Genomic DNA, 18853 nt, shown 5'->3' with positions numbered 1-18853 from the left:
CAACCCTGCTGACTTTTAAAACTCCTGGCCTTAGGGATGTGGTGTTTTCAGGGTACTTCTCTGGTCTTCTGGGGAAGGATATTTCCATGCTAGGACTAAGGCTAAATTGGCAGATTAGAGCATTTGTGCCAGAGCACAGCAGTGTGGGGCTTAGTATAAACAGGTCAGGTGGCCAGTACTGGGACTGACTCACTTTCCACATTTGGTCTGTGATTATGCTGAGGGGCAGGGGAGGGAAATGGCACCAGCCAACTCCTTTGTCCCCTGAGAGGCATCTCTATGAATGCTACATCTAAGGGAAAACTACAAGAAGAGCAAATAATCCCCCCTGTGTGCCCCAGTTGTTCCTCATATATCTGCTTCCATCCAGTCTGCCCCCAGTTTATTTGCCTGCATTCTCTCCAGGAATAGAGCAGCACAATTAGGGCTCTACCCTTGCTAAGTCTGATGGTTGATATATGATATAATTACATTATATTATGTAACAAAAATTATGTAGACTTTTTTCATTAACTGTTGATGGTCACATAGGTTGTTTTTATGTCTTGCTATTATAAATAATGCTGCAGTAAAAATGAAGGTGCAGATATCTCTTTAAGGTACACATTTATTTTATTGGTATATACACAAGTAAAATGGATGGGTTATATACTTTCCATTTTTAATTTTTAATTTTTTAATGTTTTATTTATTGTTTTGAGAGAGAGAAGCAGCAGGAGCAGGGGAAGGGCAGAGAGAGAGGGAGACACAGAATCTGAAGACAGGCTCCAAGCTCTGAGATAGTTACTAGCACAGAGACTGATGCGGGGCTCTTACTCACAAACCAGGAGATCATGACCTAGACCGAATTTGGATGCTTAACCGACTGAGCCACCCAGGCACCCCTCTATTTTTAACTCTTTGAAGACCCTTAATGCAGTTTTCCATAGTGACTGCACTAATTTACATCCCCCTGCCAACTTTGCACAAGGCTTTCTTTTATTCCGCATCCTCACTAGCATTTTTTACCTTTTACTTTTTGATAGTAGCAATTCTAACCGTGTGAGGTCACATCTCATTGTTGTTTTTCTGTCATCTTTAAAAAAATTAGTTCCAGTATAGTAAATAAACAGTGCAATGTTAGAATAGGTTACAACATCGTCATTCAAATATTCTGAACATTGGTCATTGCTCATCATGTTAAGTGTATTCATAATCTTCTTTACCTATTTCACCTATCCTCCACACCCACCTCCTCTTAGGTAACTATCAGTTTCTTCTTTATAGCTAAGAGCCTGTTTCTTGGTTTCTCTCTTTTTTTTTCTTTGTTATCTTTCTTAAATTCCACATTTGAGTGAAATCATATGATAATTGTGTTTCCCTGACTGACATATCATTTAGCATTTTACTGTGGACCTGTTCATGCTGTTGCAAATGGCAAGATTGCACTCTTTTTTATGGCTGAATAATGTTCTTTTGTATACTTATAACACATCTTCTTTACCCATTTATCCATCAGTTGATGGACACTTGAGCTGTTCACATAATATAGCTTTTATAGATAATGTTTCTGTAAACATTGGGGTGCATATAGTCCTTCAAATTAGTGTTTTTGTGTTATTTAGATAAATACCCAGTAGTGCAATACCTAGATCATAAGGTAGTTCTATTTTTAATTTTTTTGAGGAACTTTCATACTGTCTTCCAAAGTGGTTGTACCAGTTTGCATTCCCACCAACAGTGCATGAGAGTTCCTTTTTCTCCATATTCTCACCAACATTTTTGGTTATTGAGGTTTTGATTTTAGCCATTCTAAGAAGTATCATGTGATATGGAATTGTGGTTTTGATTTGCGTTTCATTGATGATGAGTACGGTTGAGTATCTTTTCATGTGTCTTTGGCTATCTGTATATCTTTGATGAAATGTATTATCTTATGTTCACTTTTTAATTGGATTATTTGTTTTTGGGGTGTACAGTTGTATCAGTTCTTTATATATTTTGGATACTAATGCTTTATCAGATATGTCATTTGCAAATATCTTCTCCAATCCAGTGGGTCGTCGTTCAGTTTTGTTGAATGTTTTCTTTGCTGAGCTGAAACTCTTTATTTTAATGTAGTCCCAATTGTTTCTTTTGTTTTTGGTTCACTTGCCTCGTGAGACATATCTAGAAAGATCTTGCTATGACTGATGTCACAGAAAATACTGCCTTTGGTCTCGACTAGGATTTTCATGGCTTCAGGTTTCACATTTAAGTCCTTTATTCATTTTAAGTTTATTTTTGTTTATGGTGAAATAAAGTGGTCCAGTTTCATACTTTTGCCTGTTACTGTCTAGTTTTCTCAGCACCATCTGTTGAAGAGACTGCCTTTTTCTCACTGTATATTCTTGCCTCCTTCATTATAGGTTAATTGACCATAAAATTTGGGGTTTGTTTTGGCACTCTCCATTCTGTTCTACTGATATATATGCTGTATTGTACCCAAGTCATACACTTTTGATTACTGCAGCTTTTTAGTAGTATAATTTGAAATCTTGATTGTGATACCTTCAGTTTTCTTCTATTTTCTCAAGATTGCTATGGCTTTGTGAGGTCTTCCATGGCTCTAAAATACAAATTTTAGAATTAATAATTGTTCTAGTTCTGTGAAAAATGCTATTTTGATTTGGATTGCAATAAATCTGTAGATTGCTTTTGGCAGTAAAGGCATTTTAACAATATTTTTCTTCCAATCAATAAGCCTGGAATATCTTTCCATTAGTTTGTGCTGTATAGAAGTTTTTCCATCTGTATATTATAGTTTTGGAGTACAGGTCTTTCACCTCCATCATTAAGTTTATTCCTAGATATTTTATATGCTTTGGTGCAAATGTAAATGAGATTATTTTCTTAATTTCTCTTTCTGCTACTTTATTAGTGTATAAAAATACAACTGATTTCTATACATGGATTTGTATCCTGCATCCTTACTGAATTCATTTTTCAGTTCTGGTAGTTTTATGATTGAGTTTCAAGGCTTTCTGTATATAGTATCATGCCACTGCAAATAGTCAAATTGTGAAAATTGTAGTTCTTTCTTACCAATGTGGATGCTTTTTCATTTCTTTTTTATCTGCTGTATCTAGAACTTCCATAGTGTGTTGGGTAGATGTGGTGAAGGCAAACATCTGTGTATAGTTCCTAATCCTAGAAGAAAAGCTGTTAGTATTTTTTAAAATTTGGTATGATATTAGCTGTGGGCTTTTCATATATGGCCTTTACTATGTCAACGAATGTTCCCTTTAAAAATAATTTGTTAAGATTTTTTATCGTGATGAATTCTGTAGCTTGTCAAAGGATTCTTCTGCATATACTGAGATAACAGTATGTTTTTTTAATCCTTTATCTTGTTAATGTGATATCGACTGATTTGCAAATATTGAACCACACTTGAATTCCAGGAATAAATCCCATTTGATCATGTTGAATGCTTTTTAGTATATAGTTGGATTTACTAACATTTTGTTAAATATTTTTTCATCTATTCTCATCAGAGTTTGTAGTTTTTCGTAGTTTCTTTATTTGGTTTGATATCAGGGTAATGTTAGCATCATAGAATTAATTTGGAAACATTCCTCTTCTATTTTTTAGTTTGAGAAGGATACCTATTACCTTTTCTTTAGATAGATGTTTGATAGAATTTACCTGTGAATTCATGTGGTCCTGGACTTCTGTTTGTTGGAATTTTCTTTTTTCTTTCTTTCTTTTTTCCTTTCTTTCTTTCACTATTAATTAAATCTCATTGATGCTAATCTGTATATTCAAGTTCTTTGTTTCCTCCTGCTTCAGTTTTGGTAAATTATATGTTTCTAGGAATTTATCCATTTCTTCTAGTTTGTCCAGTTCATTGGCATGTAGTTTTCATGATATTTTCTTATAATCCTTTGTATTTCTGTTGTGTTATTATTTCTCCTCTTTCACTTCTGATTTATTTATTTTAGTTCTGTATCTCTCTCTCTCTCTCTCTCTCTCTCTCTCTGTCTTCTTTTTTCTGATGAGTCTTGCCCCGGCCCACGGAGTCTTTCAATGGGCGAATGGATAGGACAAGAGACACAAAGAATGAGAGCAAGACAGGAGGTCTGATCAAGCTCTAACGTTTAATCATGAAGGCTGTTTATATGCACAAGCAGGGGGGAAACATGCAGAAGGAGGAAAGAATGCAGGGGGAGATACAAGGTACTAGGGACCTGTTAGACATTAACAGATGGTAATCTCAGTTCCTGGAGCCAACAGTTATTTATGACTCTCCAGGAACAACAGTTATTAATTGCTGCTTATCTTGCTGTAACATTCCACCAGAGTTAGTTAACTCTGTCTTAAATTTTCCATCAGAGTTCATTAACTCTTTCTTTGGCTCCTGGCAGAGTCTGGCTAAAGTTTTATCAATTTTGTTTATTTTTTCAAAGAACCAGCTCCTGTTTTCATTGATATGTTATTTTTTAGTTCCTATTTATTTCTGCTGTAAAAATTTATTATCTTCCCTAAAGGGTTTTGGGGTGTTGGTTATTCTAATTTTGGTAGCTAAATTAGGCATAAAGTTAGATAGTCTATTTGAGATTTTTCTTTCTTCTTCAGTTGGCCTGTAGTGCTTTAAACTTCCTTCTTAAAGTTTTTGTTTCATGCCAAATATTTTGGACTGTTGTGTTTTCATTTTAATTTGTCTCCATGTATTTTTTAATTTTTTTAATTGATTGATTCGTTGTTTCATAGAATACAATTAATCCTCCATGTATTTGTAGCCTTTCCAATTTTTTTTCTTGTAGTTTATTTCTAATTTTATAACGTTGTGTTTGGAAAAGATGGATGATATGACTTCATTTTTTTAAAATTTGTTAAAACTTATCCTGCAGCCTAATATGTGATGTATTCTGGAGAACATTCCATGTACACTTGAAAAGAATGTGTATTCTGCTATTTTAGGATGGGATTTTCTGAATATGTCTCCCAGGTCATTCAAAGACACTAATTGTTTGTGTATTTTATGTTTGGATGGTCTATCCATTTATGTAAGTGGGTTTTATATTATAATCCCTTACTATGATTTCTTTTTCTTTTCTTTTTCTTCCTTCCTTTCTTTCTCTTTTTTTCTTTTTTTTTCTTTTTGTTTTTAGCTTCTTTATGTATTATGCTGCTTCATGTTGGGTGCCTATATATTAACAATTATTATATCCATTATTGGACTGTTTCTTTTATGATTATATAGTATCCATCTTTGTCTCTTATTACAATCTTTGTTTTAAAACATATTTTATCCAATATAAGTATTACTACATTGGCTTTCTTTTCATATCCATTTGCATGATAAATAGTTTTCCATCCCTTCATTCTCAATCTGCATGTGTCTTTAGGTCTGAAATGAGTCTTTTGTAGGCAGCATACAAATTGGTCTTGCTTTTTTATCCATTTTATCACCCTGTGTCTTTTGATTGGAGTGTTTAGTACATTTACAGTCAAAGTAATTATTGGCAAGTATGTACTTATTGTCATCTAGTTACTTTGTTTTATGGTTGTTTATTTTTAGTTTACCTTTGATCCTTTCTTCTCTTGCTCTTCTCTCACAGTTTGTTGTCTTTCCTTAGTAATATGCCTGGATTTCTTTCTCTTCATTTTTTGCATTTCTATTACCAGATTTGATCTGTGGTTACCATTCAATTTATATATAAAATCTTATGCATACATCTGTCTATATTACATTGATTACAGCTTATGTTTGAACATGTTCTTTACTATTCTCCCTGCTACCACCACCGCATTTTGGGTATATGATGTCTTACTTTACATTTTTTTTAAATTTTTATAATCTCTTTATTGATTTTTATGGTTATATTTGTCTTCACTGCTTTTGGGCTTTCTACTTTTCCCCCACCTACTTATGATCTTTCCTTTTCACTCAAATAATTCCCTTGAAGATTTCTTGTAGGGTTGGTCTAATGGTCATATATTCATTTAATTTCTGTTTGTCTGGGAAACTCTTTATCTCACATTCTATTCTAAATGATTCTTGCAGGTTTTTCTTTTTTTCAGCATTCTGGATATGTCATACTACTTCCCTCTGACCTGAAAAATTTCGGTGACAGATTCACCGATATCCTTATGGGGTTTCCTTTGTGTGTAACTGTTTTCTTTCATCTTGCGGATTTTAAAAATCCTATTTGTCACCACTTTTTGGCATTTTAATTATATGCATTTTGATGTGGACCTCCTTGGGTTGATTTTGGAGAGTTCTTTGTGCCTCCTCCAGGAAGGATTCCTGTTTCCTTCTCCAAATCCAAGAGATTTTCAGCTGTTATTTCTTCAAATAATTTTTTTTCTTTCCCTTTCTCTCTTTTCTGCTTCTGGGATCCCTATTATGTGAATGCTATTATACTTGATGGTGACACTGAGTTTCCGAAGTTTATTTTCATTTTGTAGTATTTTCTCTTTTCTTTTTTAAAATTATTTGATGTTTTTTATTTATTTTTGTGAGACAGAGAGAGACAGCACAAGCAGGGGAGCGTCAGAGAGAGAAGGAGACACAAAATCTGAAGACAGGCCCCAGGCTCTGAGCTAGCTGTTAGCACAGAGCCTGACACGGGGCCTAAATCTATGAACCACGAGATCATGACCTGAGCCGAAGCCAGACGCTTAACCAACTGAACCACCCAGGCACCCCTTTTTCTCTTTTCTGTTCAGCTTGTTGATTTCAATTACTCCCCCCAGATCACTGATCAATTGTTCTGCTTCCTCTAGTCTTCTATTTATTCCATGTAGTGGATTTTAATTTCAAGTATTGAGTTTTTCATTCCCAAATGGTTCTTTTTTATATGTTTTATATCTTTGTTGAGGGACTTACTGATGTTCTCCACTATTTTCTCAAGTCCAGTGAGTATCTTTATGACCATTACTTTAAGGTTTGTATCAGGCATATTACTTATTTGTTTTGTTGCACTCTCTTGCTGTGATTTTCTATTATTCTTTGATTTGAGAATCAAATTTGATAGCAGCCTTATAAAGAAGGTATCCTACAGTACCTTGTAGTACAATGTCCCTTGTTTACCATAACTTCGTGCTTCAGGGGTGTCTACTATGTGTGATGATGTACCCTACTGTTGTAGTGTAGCTAAGCTTTTTTTTTTTTTCTTTTTGAGTTCAGTCATCTACAATGACAATCTTTGTTGCGGTCAGGGTTCGGTCTCTGTATTGTTAGTAAGCCAGTCTGGGGCTTTCTTGTACTTGAGTTAAGTCAGAGAAGGAGTTTTCCAGAGATAGAGTAGCATCAAACTACTGGGCATTTACCTTCTCTTGCCCTCTGAAAAGCTTTCATTGGTGGTTGAGGCCTGCAGTCAAACCAGCTGTCTATCTCCAGCCCAATCCTGGGACTATAGTCTGATGGGTATGTAGATATCTTCCCCTATCCCTTAGGCAAGTGTCACCTTGGAGTGGTAGTAGTGGCCCCTGTTGAGGCTGCTTTCACACTCCCAGACTTGTAGCACATCTTTGAATGTGTTCTACCCAAGACTATATGAGAGGGGACAGGACCAAAGAATGCAGGAGTGGGGCTCATGGTTTTAACAATGTTGGACAGATCTCTCATGGAGAAGTGAAGCCACTATAGAAAACTGCCATGTGATTGGAAGAGAGAATTCCCAAGAAAGATGGGGGCAGAGTATGTGGTGTTAGCAAGGTTTACATGGGTATGTTCTGGAAGGAGACCTGTAGCAGCCTTGGATTGAGTTCCACAGAAGAGCATGAAATGGGGCAGGTGGTGTTAGCAAGAATTTTTTGGGTCTGTTTGGGAGGATACTTGGAGTGGAGGCTGGCTGAAGGGGTAATATTTTCAGGAAAACATGGAGGAGGTGCACTGTTAGAAAATAGAGAGTTTGGTACTGTGCTGTTTCCCACAGGTGTCCATGTGCTTAAGCTGAGGGCCAGGGGTATAAATGGTGCCCCCTAGCTCCTTTCTTCCTGGGAAAGTCTCCCAAAGATCCTTGCCTCTCCAGCACACACACTGAGATAAATAAATCTCCCTGTATACCCCAGGACTTTTTCAAACTGCTGCTTCTAAACTGTATTTCAGCAGGTCTGTTTGTTGTGCTGTCTCTTTAAGGGCAAGGACTGTTTCCTGTGGTTCTCCTGGCTCTCCCAGAGCAGAGCCCACTGATTTTTAAAGTACCAGGTGTTAAGACCTGCTGATTGTACAAACTCAAGATATTTGGCCCCTATAGTTTTCAAAGCCAAATGTTATAAAGATTTGTCTTTTCCATGAGAGTTCCCAATGCCTAGAGTGATCGATGTGAGGGTCTGCTTCTCTTTACATGCCCTCATCATCCCTCCTTACTGCAGATAGCCTCGTGGGTCCATTTATTTTCTGTCCCTGTATCCAGCCTTCCTACCCTCTTTGATGTGGCCTCTTCTCTGCATTTTGCTGTGAACAGTCTGTTATGCAAGGCTTTGGGTCATTTTCTGGGTTATTTATGCTTATTTGGGTATTATCTAGTGGTATATGTGGGGCAAGGTGAACTTAGGATCTTCCTACTCCACCATGTTCTCCAGAAGTCCATCTCAGTGTTTTTGATTTGCATATTCTAATCATTAATTATGCTGAACATGTTTATGTACTTGTTAGCCATTTGAATATTTCTTTGGAAAATTGTCTTTTCATGTCCTTTGCTCATTTTTATTTTTTTGAAATTGAGTTGTAGGAGTTCTTTACATATTTTAGATATTAATTTTTTCAGATATATGACTAGCAAATATTTCTTCCATTTTCTATGTTTCCTTTTCATTTTGTTGATTGCTAAATTTATTGACCTAAGTCAATTCTGCAGAGATTGCATATCTAATGTTGCAATGTAGGAAATTATAAAGGGCTCTAACAGTTTGTTAGAATGGATGACAAGAGCCTGGATCAAAAGATAGCCTAACTTGAGGCAAATAGAAATGCTTGATCACCATTGGCTTAGTGTAGTGGAAGGGATTCTAAAGCTGATAAGCACTAACATGTTAGAGTAGATTTTTTATATAAGACCTCCTTTCTCACACTGGGAATATCCAATAGGCATATCATTCATCAGTACTTTGGGAAATAAATGGAGAGGAGAGCACCAGAATTAGTAATGAGATTTATGATTTCCCTCCTCTTTGGACAGACTTAGGGTGAAAACCACAGCCACACAATTGGACTGTAAATCCTTGGGAGTATTTGGATCCTGGGATGGCAGTAGCCAAGTGGCATCACTCAATTTCCATAGGCAAGGTGGTGTAGTTACTGTAATGGACAGCATAGTCAGTACTCAGAATAGTCTGATTCGCAGAAACCTATGGTGTTGACTAGTTATTCATGGTGTTTTTTAGAAAGTAATCGTATAGAAATCCTACTAAATTCTTACTTGACTTACTTAATCAGAATAGATCTAAGTCATATTAACAAAAATCTAACTTCAACAATAAAAAATTAGAAAGTCTCAGCCCATTAATCAACTGTAGACTAGAGTTTGTCTGTAGGCCCAGAACCACTTGAATGAAGGGACAAGATTCCTTGAATAAGGAATCTGAGACACTATGAAATATTTATATACTTTATTTTTTCTAACCTTTTTCAACAAGACCTACTGCATTTTACCAGGGTAACTACAAAATTGTAGGAAAGAAAATAATCAGACAATTCTGGGACTACTGTACCCTGAACTGACATTATTTCCATGATTCAAAACATTACTGTGAGCCTCCAATCAGAAATGGGCCTAGTAGGTTTTATGAGATAGACCTTAAACTAAATTCCATCTCATAGTGGGACTAGAGCTTTCTTGAACCTATCCTTGGTTATATCCCAGATCAAGAATACATAATGTAAATAGTGATACTAAGCAACTGACAGAAACCGCCTTTGATTCCATAATCTGGAGGGGAATGTCTATTGTCACAAGTTAGTTTAAAGTATATTGATCACCTGTTGAATGGATTTAGTGGGAAGAGCAGCTAATGTGCATTCATTCTTAAGTCATTTATGTGTCAAAATGGGAGGATAAATCAGATTAAAATTCAACAGTATTCCATCAGAAATTACTAGAACTCCAATGGTGTGTGTTATGTTCAGATAGTCTTCTTAACATTTATAATATGTTAATTTGCCCCTCTTACATTTGGCTCCTCCTACAACCAAGAAATTTACACAATACTTTATTTGGCCTCTTTGGATATATGAGGAAACAAATATGCATGCGGGTACATTATTCCATCCAATTCATGAAGTGACTCAAAAATCTACTAGTTTTCAGTGGGGTCCAGAACAAAACAAGGTCCTCCAATAGGTCCATACTGTCAGTCCAGATGCTCTACCATTAGGGTCATATATTCTAGTCAACACAATGGTTCTCAAAAGTTTCACTCAATGCTGTTTGAAACCTTGACATCCTTTATTTTTGAATCATATCTTACGCATTTATATTTTAGAGCAAGGCCCTGTCATAATTCTCAGATAACTGCTCTCCTTTTGAGAACAAATCGTGGACTGCTACTGAACCTGAGCAGAAACTGAATGCTTGACCATGGGCCACCAAGTTAACATGAAATCTGATCTGCCCATCATAAAATGGATGATATCTGAACGTACTGAACTATTAAAATGGGTGTGCACAGCAATACTTCATTATGAATTTAAGTTGATATATACATGACTGGATGCAGGCATGAGGTGACAAATAAGTTATTTGAAGAAGCAGCCAAAATGTCCATATACTTTTGCTACTCTGTCTTCTCTCTTCCACTCCATAATTATGGGCTTATAGATAACTCCCTAAGGTCATTGAAAGAAAAAGAAAAATGACTTTATGTGATATGCAGACACCATCCAAAAGCTCTGCAGCACTCTAACCCCTCTCTGGGATATCCCTGTAGGATAGTGGTGCTGATAAGTCCTTCCAGCAGACAGAACTCCATGCAGTGCACCCAGATATTCAAATTGGTTGGAAGGAGAAATATAAAGACATGGAATCATATAGGACTCATGAGTTATGGCCAATGTCCAGGTTTAATGGTCAAGAACTTCAAAGAAAGATGAGTGGAAATAAGTGACAATGAAATTTGGGTTTAAGACATGTTGATATATGTCTCTCAAGTAGCAGAAAACCATTTATATACTTGTGTTTCATGTTAATGCTCACCAAGGTTGACCTCAGGAGCATAGGATTTCAAAAGTTGAGTGGATAGGATGACACACTATAAATTCAAGTGAGACTCTGTCATGAGAGGTGCAGGTTATTGCCCAGTGGCCTCATGAATAAATTGGCCATTTATGCAGGGATGGAAGTTATCTGTGAGCTTAGAAACATGATTTCCACTCTTGTGGTTGTGCTCCAAATCTGCCAGCAGTGGAGAACAACACTGAGTCCCTGATGTGGCACCATTTCCTAGGGTATTAAGCCATCTATTTAGTTGAAGGTAGGTACATTGTACTACTTCTATCATGGAAAAGAGCATTTTGCCCTTGCTAGAATTCATACTTTTTTTCTGGATATATATTCACCTTAAATGTATGTAATGTGCCTGCCAAGACTACTAATCATGGAGTTTCAGAATGCCTTATTCAATGTCATGGTATTACACACAGCATTACTTGGGGTTAAGGACTGTGATTCAATGCAAAAGAAGTAGAGTATCAGGTCCATGTTCATAGACTTCATTCTTCTCTCATGTCCCACACCATCCTGAAGAAGCTGGCTTGATAAAATAGTGGACAGACCATTAGAAGAAGACTCAGTAATGGGGCCAGCTAGGTGGCAATATTATATGCTCTATAATCAGCATCCAATTTGTGTTGTCATTTCTCATATTGCCTTGAGTCATAGGATTAGGAAGCAAATGGTGGAAATGGGAAAGGTACCACTCATTATTAATCCCAGTGACCTTCTAACATTTTTGCTTCTTGTTCTTGTTACTTACAGTCTGCTGACTTAGAAGTTATATCCCACATGCAGGGATGCTTTCACCAATACAGCAAACAATTACACTGCTTAGTTATAGAAAATAAACTATGGTTACTAGAGAGGAGGTGGGTGGTGATGGATGAAATAGGTGATGGGGATTGCAGAGTGCCCTTGTTGAGATAAGTACTGGGTGATTTATAGAATTACTGAATCACTATATTGCACACATGAAACAAATATAACACTGTATGTTAACTATACTGGAATGTAAAGTAAATAAATAAATTAAATAAAATGGAAAAAAAATCCCTCTGAACTGCAAGTAAAGACTGCCACTTGGTCACATTAGTCTTCTCATGGCTCTGAATAAACACACAAATGAGTTTGTGCTGGCTGAGATGTTTGTTTTTCTTCTAATTAATAAATTCCCAAGGGGGAAAAAAGATAGCTAGAAAGTATTTAAAGACAAAAATATCTTATTTATTCAGGACTATGTTGATAAACAGAGATTTTAGTGTAGAACATTGAGCAATTCTGTATATAGTATGGGAACGTAGGAATTTATAAGCAAAGCTCCTCATGACATCAATGATGTAATAATCCTAAGTGAAATATCAAGGATAATGAGAGTTCTGGCAAGTTTTGTTGAAGATAGATGAAGCTGACAAGACATCACCTAGTAAATAGCTGAGGATGAGAAACCTGATTAGAATCATGGGGTGACCAGATAAGCACAATAAGGGCCTATTACTAAACTTATTTAGCAGCTTGCAAAGGAATTTACAAAGTGCACAAAAAGGGTTAGGAGAAAGCTCATGAGTCAGACTAAAGTTTGGTAAAGTAAATCATCTTTGTCAGTCCCCCTTTTGTTTAATAAAAGAAAAGACATTTTTCTTTCCTTTGAACAATGAGTCCACTTCTTGTTCAGTTAACTTTTGTTCATTAAAGGCCAGCTGAATCATCTGTTGCAATGAGGGAGTAAATGGGGTTTGCTGAAAAGTACTATCAGGTATTTAATGAGGGGAGTGTATGGCAATACAAAAAAAAAAAAAAGACTAATATTTAAAACCCAGTTTCAGATCCCAAAGGATAAACAGTTAATATTTCTAGGTGTTTCTCTCAAAGCTTTTTAGGTAGTAGAGTAGGAACAGAAGTGGTCATCCAAAGGATTTCCTGGTTTGCAGTTTAATTATCCGTGGTTATGGTAAAAGGTGTGCTGGTGAACATTTGGAGTTCATGATGCTTGGCCGCATAGCATCAGACACACAGGTTGCTCATTCATGATCCGTTATTATTTCTTGGAAGTTTATATCATATCATCCAACTTCATCTTGTATGGCTTTGGTAAAAGGCTCTTATCAATAATTTTAAGTACACTGGAGAAATATTGGAAACGTTAATTTGGGGAGATCAGATCCTGGAAGAAGGTAGAAGAGTTAATGATTGGTCAAAAATGTTAAAATGTGCAAGATGGAATCCATAAGCATACATTGTAGTTTTTATTGGAACATGATTTTCCCCTCTAAAGTCCTCACCATTTTCATCATAGTTAATCAAAGTGAAACTGAGTTGTTTGAAAAACCTATCTAGTTTCATGAAACTTGCCTTACTATTTACCTTGCTAAAGTAAGAATAGTCATTGACCACATAGGTCTGCGTTTGCTTGCCTGGAGCTTTCCTTAATGAATCTCAGGTGGACTTTTAATTGCCTCTAAAAGTAAGAAGACAATCCAATAAATTGACCCCAGATTTTGCCTATATACTTCTAGTTTTAAGTGAATTCCACTTTTCAAAGCCCCCCAAATCCTGATGCTACTGAGAACTCCAGAAAGTAACTTTTATAAACATGTGCAATGCAAGAAACAATACAAGCCACTAGTAGGCTGATTTTCCAGAGGAGTTTTACAACCATTGGCTCCCTCAAGACAAATTTAGTTCCTTAAAATTGTGTGATCATATCTGACTCATTACAGATCACTCTCAAATATGAATTCCAGTAGAAGTATTGATACTATAACCAGTATTTCCAAATATTGTTACATGGAAGACAGATTCTTATTGTGTATATGCAAATAAGTATGTTGCCATAAATATAAGAATACCAAATAGGAGTTTCAAATTCAGGAAAGATCAGGTGGGAGAAAAAGGAATTATGCATCTTTTATTTAAAAGGTGCAATTTACCAAACTGGTTAGGTTTATTCCTAGACATCTTGTTATTTTTGAGTGCATTAGTAAATGGGATTTTTTAAAAAATTTCTGCTTCTGCTGTTTTATTATTATCAGAGCATAGAAATGCCACAGGTTTGTGTGCATTGATTTTGTACCCTGGGAATTCACAGAATTTGTCAGTTCTAAAAGTTCTTGTAGTAGAGTCTTTTGGGGTTTCTATATAAAGTATTATGTCATCTGCAAATAGTGAAAATTTTACTTCTTCCTGGCTGATTTGGATGCCTTTTATTTCATTTTGTTGTCTGATTGCTGAGGCAAGGACTTCCAGTACTATGTTAAATAACAGTGGGGGGGAGTGTGCATTCAGAAAAGCTCTGTTTTTTTTTTCCCATTGAGAATGATGTTAGCTGTGGATATTTCATAGATGGCCTATATTATGTTGAGGTATATTCCCTCCAAACCTACTTTGTTGAGGATTTTTATCTTGAATGGACATTGCACTCTGCCAAATGCTTTTTATGCATCTATTGAAATGATCAAATGGTTATTTTCCTTTGTCTTACGGATTCATGTATCAAATCGATTGTTTTACAAATAGTGAAACATGCTTACAAACCACTGTTTTCTTTTAATATTTTTATTTTGATTCAGTTTGCTGGTATTGAAGATATGTGTGTCTATGTTAATCATTGATGTTAGTCTGTAGTTCTCTTTTTCAGTGGTGTCTTTGCTTTTGTTAGCTGGGTGATGCAGGCTTCATAGAATGAATTTGGCAGTTTTCCTTACTTTTGTATTTTTTGCAAGTTTGAGAATAGGCTTTTTTAAAATTTAAAAACATTTTTAATGTTTGTTTACTTTTGAGAAAGGCAGCACAAGTAGGGCAGGGGCAGGGAGAGGGGGACAGAGGATCCAAAGTGGGCTCTGCACTGACAGCACTGAGCCTAATGTGGAACTTGAACTCACAAACTGCAAGTCAGATGCTCAATCGACTGAGCCACCTGGGTGCCCCAAGAAGAATAGATATGAAATCTTACCTAAATGTTTTGTATAATTCACTTATGAAGTTATTTGGCCCTTGAATTTTTGTTGGGAGGTTTTAGATTACTGATTCAATTTCTTTGCTGGTTTTCTGTCTGTTCAAATTTTCTGTTTCTTGTTTTGGTTTTGGTGGTTTATATGTTTCTGTAAATTTATCCAGTTCTTCTAGTTTCTCCAATTTGTTGGCATATATTTTTATCATAATATTATCTTATGATTGTACATATGTGGTGTTGGGTGCTATTTCTCCTGTCTTGTTTGTGGTTTTATTTATTTTAATTCTTTGTCTCTTATTTTTGATAACCCAGGCTAGAGGTTTACCAATTTTATTGATTAAAAAAAAAACAGCTCCTGGGGTGCCTGGGTGTCTCAGTCAGTTGAGCATCTGGCTTTGGTTCAGGTCATGATTTTGCGGTTCCTGGGTTCGAGCCTCGCATCATGCTCTGTGGTGACAGCTAGCTCAGAGCCTGGAGCCTGCTTCAGACTCTTTATCTCCTTCTCTCTCTGACCCTCCCCTGCTCATGCTCTCTCAAAAATAAATAAAACATTAGAAAAAAATAACAATCCAGCTCCTGCTTAACCCATTATATATAAATATAAATATATATATGTTTTTATTATCATTTATTTCTACTTTAATATTTATTATTTCCTTCGTTCTGTAGGCTCTACAACTTGTTTCTTCTTTTTCTAGCACCTTTAGGTATAACGTTACATTGTTCATTTGAGAGTTTTCTTGCTTTTTGAGATAGGTCTGTATTATAAACTTCCCTCTTAAAACCAGTTTTGCTGTATCCCAGGGGTTTTGGACTATGGTGTTTTCATTTTCATTTGTTTCCATGAATTTTTTCTTTCTTTTTTTTATTTTCTTGTTTGGCCTATTCATGGTTTAGTAGCATTTTATATAACCTCCATTTATTCATTGTTTATCCTGATTTTTCTCTTGTGGTTAATTTCTGGTTTTATAGCGTTGTGGTCAGAAAGGATACATAGTATGCCTTGATATTGTTGCATGTGTTGATTCTTGTGGTGTGGCCTAACATGTGACCTGTACTAAAGAATTTTCTAAGTGATCTTGAAAGGAATGTATACTCTGCTCTGTTAGGATAGGATGTTTTGAGTATATCTTTTAAGCTCATCTGTTCCATTGTATTATTCTTAGGCATTGTTTCCTTGTCAATTTTCTGTTTACATGATGTGTTCATTAATATAAATGGAGAGCTAATATCCCCTACTATTATTGTATTACTATCAATTAGTTATTTATGTTTGTTATTAACTCCTTTAGGTATTGAAGTACTCCCATATTAGTTTCATAAATATTTACAATTGTTATATCTTCTTGATGGAAGTTCCCCTATAGGTTATGTAGTGTCCTTCTTTGTCTCTTGTTACAGGGTCTGTTTTAAAGTCTATTTTGTCCAATATAAGTATTGCAACCCTGCCTTTCTTTTGATATCCATTGGCATGATAGATGTTTCTCCAATCCATCACTTTCTTTTTTTCCTTCTTTTTTAATTAAGACTTTATTTTTAATTTTTTTATAGTTTATTGTCAAGTTGGATTCCATATAACACCAGTGCTCTTTCCCACAAGTGTTCTCCTACAGGTCCATCACCTCCCTTCCCCATTCCCCCACCCCTTCAGCCTTCAGTTTCTTTTCAGAATTCAGGAGTCTTTCATGGTTTGCCTCCCTCCCTCTCCCTAACTCTTCTTCCCCTCTTCCCCTCCCCATGGTCCTCTGTTAAGTTTCTCCTGTTAGACCTGTGAGTAAAAACATATGGTATTTGTTTTTCTCTGCCTGACTTATTTCACTTAGCATGACACCCTCTAATTCCATCCACATTGCTACCAATGGCCAGATTTCATTCTTTCTCATTGTCATGTAGTATTCCATTGTATATATAAACCACATCTTCTTGATCCACTCATCAGTTGATGGACATTTAAGCTCTTTCCATGATTTGGCTATTGTTGAAAGTGCCACTATAAACATAGGGGTACGTGTGCACGTATGCATTCACACTTTTGTACCCTTGGGTAAACCCCCAGCAATGCTTTTGCTGGGTTATAGGGGAGTTCTATTAATAGTTTTTTGAGGAATCTCCACATTGTTTTCCAGAGTGGGTGCACCAGTTACCACCAACAGTGTAAGAGGGATCCCATTTCTCCACATCCTCACCAGCATCTATAGTCTCCTGATTTGCTCATTTTATGCACTCTACCTGGCATGAGGTAGTATCTCCATGTGGCTGTTATTTGGATTTCTCTGATGATGACCGAATCTGAGCATCATTTCATGTGTCTGTTGACCATCTGGATGTCCTCATTGGAGAAGTGTCTATTCATGTCATCTGCCCATTTCTTCACTGGATTATTTTTTTTTCGGGTGTGGACTTTAGTATGTTCCTTATAGATTTTGGATACTAGTCCTTTATCTGATATGTCATTTGCAACTATCTCTTCCAATTCTTTTGGTTGCCTATTAGTTTTTTTAATGTTTCCTTTGCAGTGCAGAAGTTCTGTATCTTGATGAGGTCCCAATAGTTCATTTTTGCTTTGAATCCCTTGCCTTGGAGATGTGTTGAATAAGAAATTGCTGCGGCTGAGGTTGAGGAGGTTATTTCCTGCTTTCTCCTCTGGGTTTTGATGGTTTTCTGTATCACATTCAGGTTCTTCATCCATTTTGAGTTTATTTTTGTATATGGTTTAAGAAAGTGGTCTAGTTTCATTTCTTTTGCATGTTGCTGTCCAGTTATTCCAGCAATGTCTGTTAAAAAGGCTGTCATTTTTCCATTGGATACTCTTTCCTGCTTTGTCAAAGATTAATTGGCCAAACATTTGTGGGTCCAGTTCTGGGTTCTCTATTCTATTCCATTGGTCTAGGTGTCCGTTTTTATGCCAATACCATACTGCCTTGATGATGACAGCTTTGTAATAGAGGCTAAAGTCTGGGATTGTGATGCCTCCCATTTTGGTTTTCTTCTTCAATATTACTTTGGCTATTTGGGGTCTTTTGTGGTACCATGCATAGTTTAGGATTGTTTGTTCTAGCATTGAGAAGAATGCTGGTGCATTTGTGATTGAGATTACATTGGATGTGTAGATTGCTTTGGGTAATATTCATATTTTAACACTATTTACTCCTTCGATTCATAAACATGGAATGTTTTTCCATTTCTTTGTATCTTCTTCAATTTCCTTCATAAGTTTTCTATAGTCTTCAGCATAGAGATCCTTTACATTTTTGGCTAAGTTTATTCTTAGGTATTTTGTGGGTTTGGGTGCAATTGAGAATAGGATTAGTTTCTTGATTTCTCTTTCTGTTGCTTCATTATTGGTGTATAAAAATGAACCGATTCTATACATTGATTTTGTATCCTCCAACTTTGCTGAATTCATGGATCAGTTCTAGAAGCCTTTTCATGGAGTCTGTTGTGTTTTCCATGTAGAATATCATGTCGTCTGCAAAAAGTGAAAGTTTGACTTCATCTTTGCAAATTAGGCTGCTTCTTATTTCATTTTGTTGTTTGATTGCTGTTGGTAGGCTTCCAACACTATGTTAAACAGCAGTGGTGAGAGTGGACTTCCCTGTCGTGCTCTTGACATCAGGGGGAAAGCTCTCAGTTTTTTCCCCATTGAGGATGATATTAGCTATGGGCTTTCATAACTGGTTTTTATGATGTTTAAGTAAGTTCTTTCTATCCTTTCTTTTTTTTT

The sequence above is a fragment of the Suricata suricatta genome, chromosome 9 (assembly GCF_006229205.1).
Source record: "Suricata suricatta isolate VVHF042 chromosome 9, meerkat_22Aug2017_6uvM2_HiC, whole genome shotgun sequence".
In the NCBI taxonomy this organism is placed as follows: Eukaryota; Metazoa; Chordata; class Mammalia; order Carnivora; family Herpestidae; genus Suricata; species Suricata suricatta.
This window is presented reverse-complemented; position numbering follows the sequence as displayed.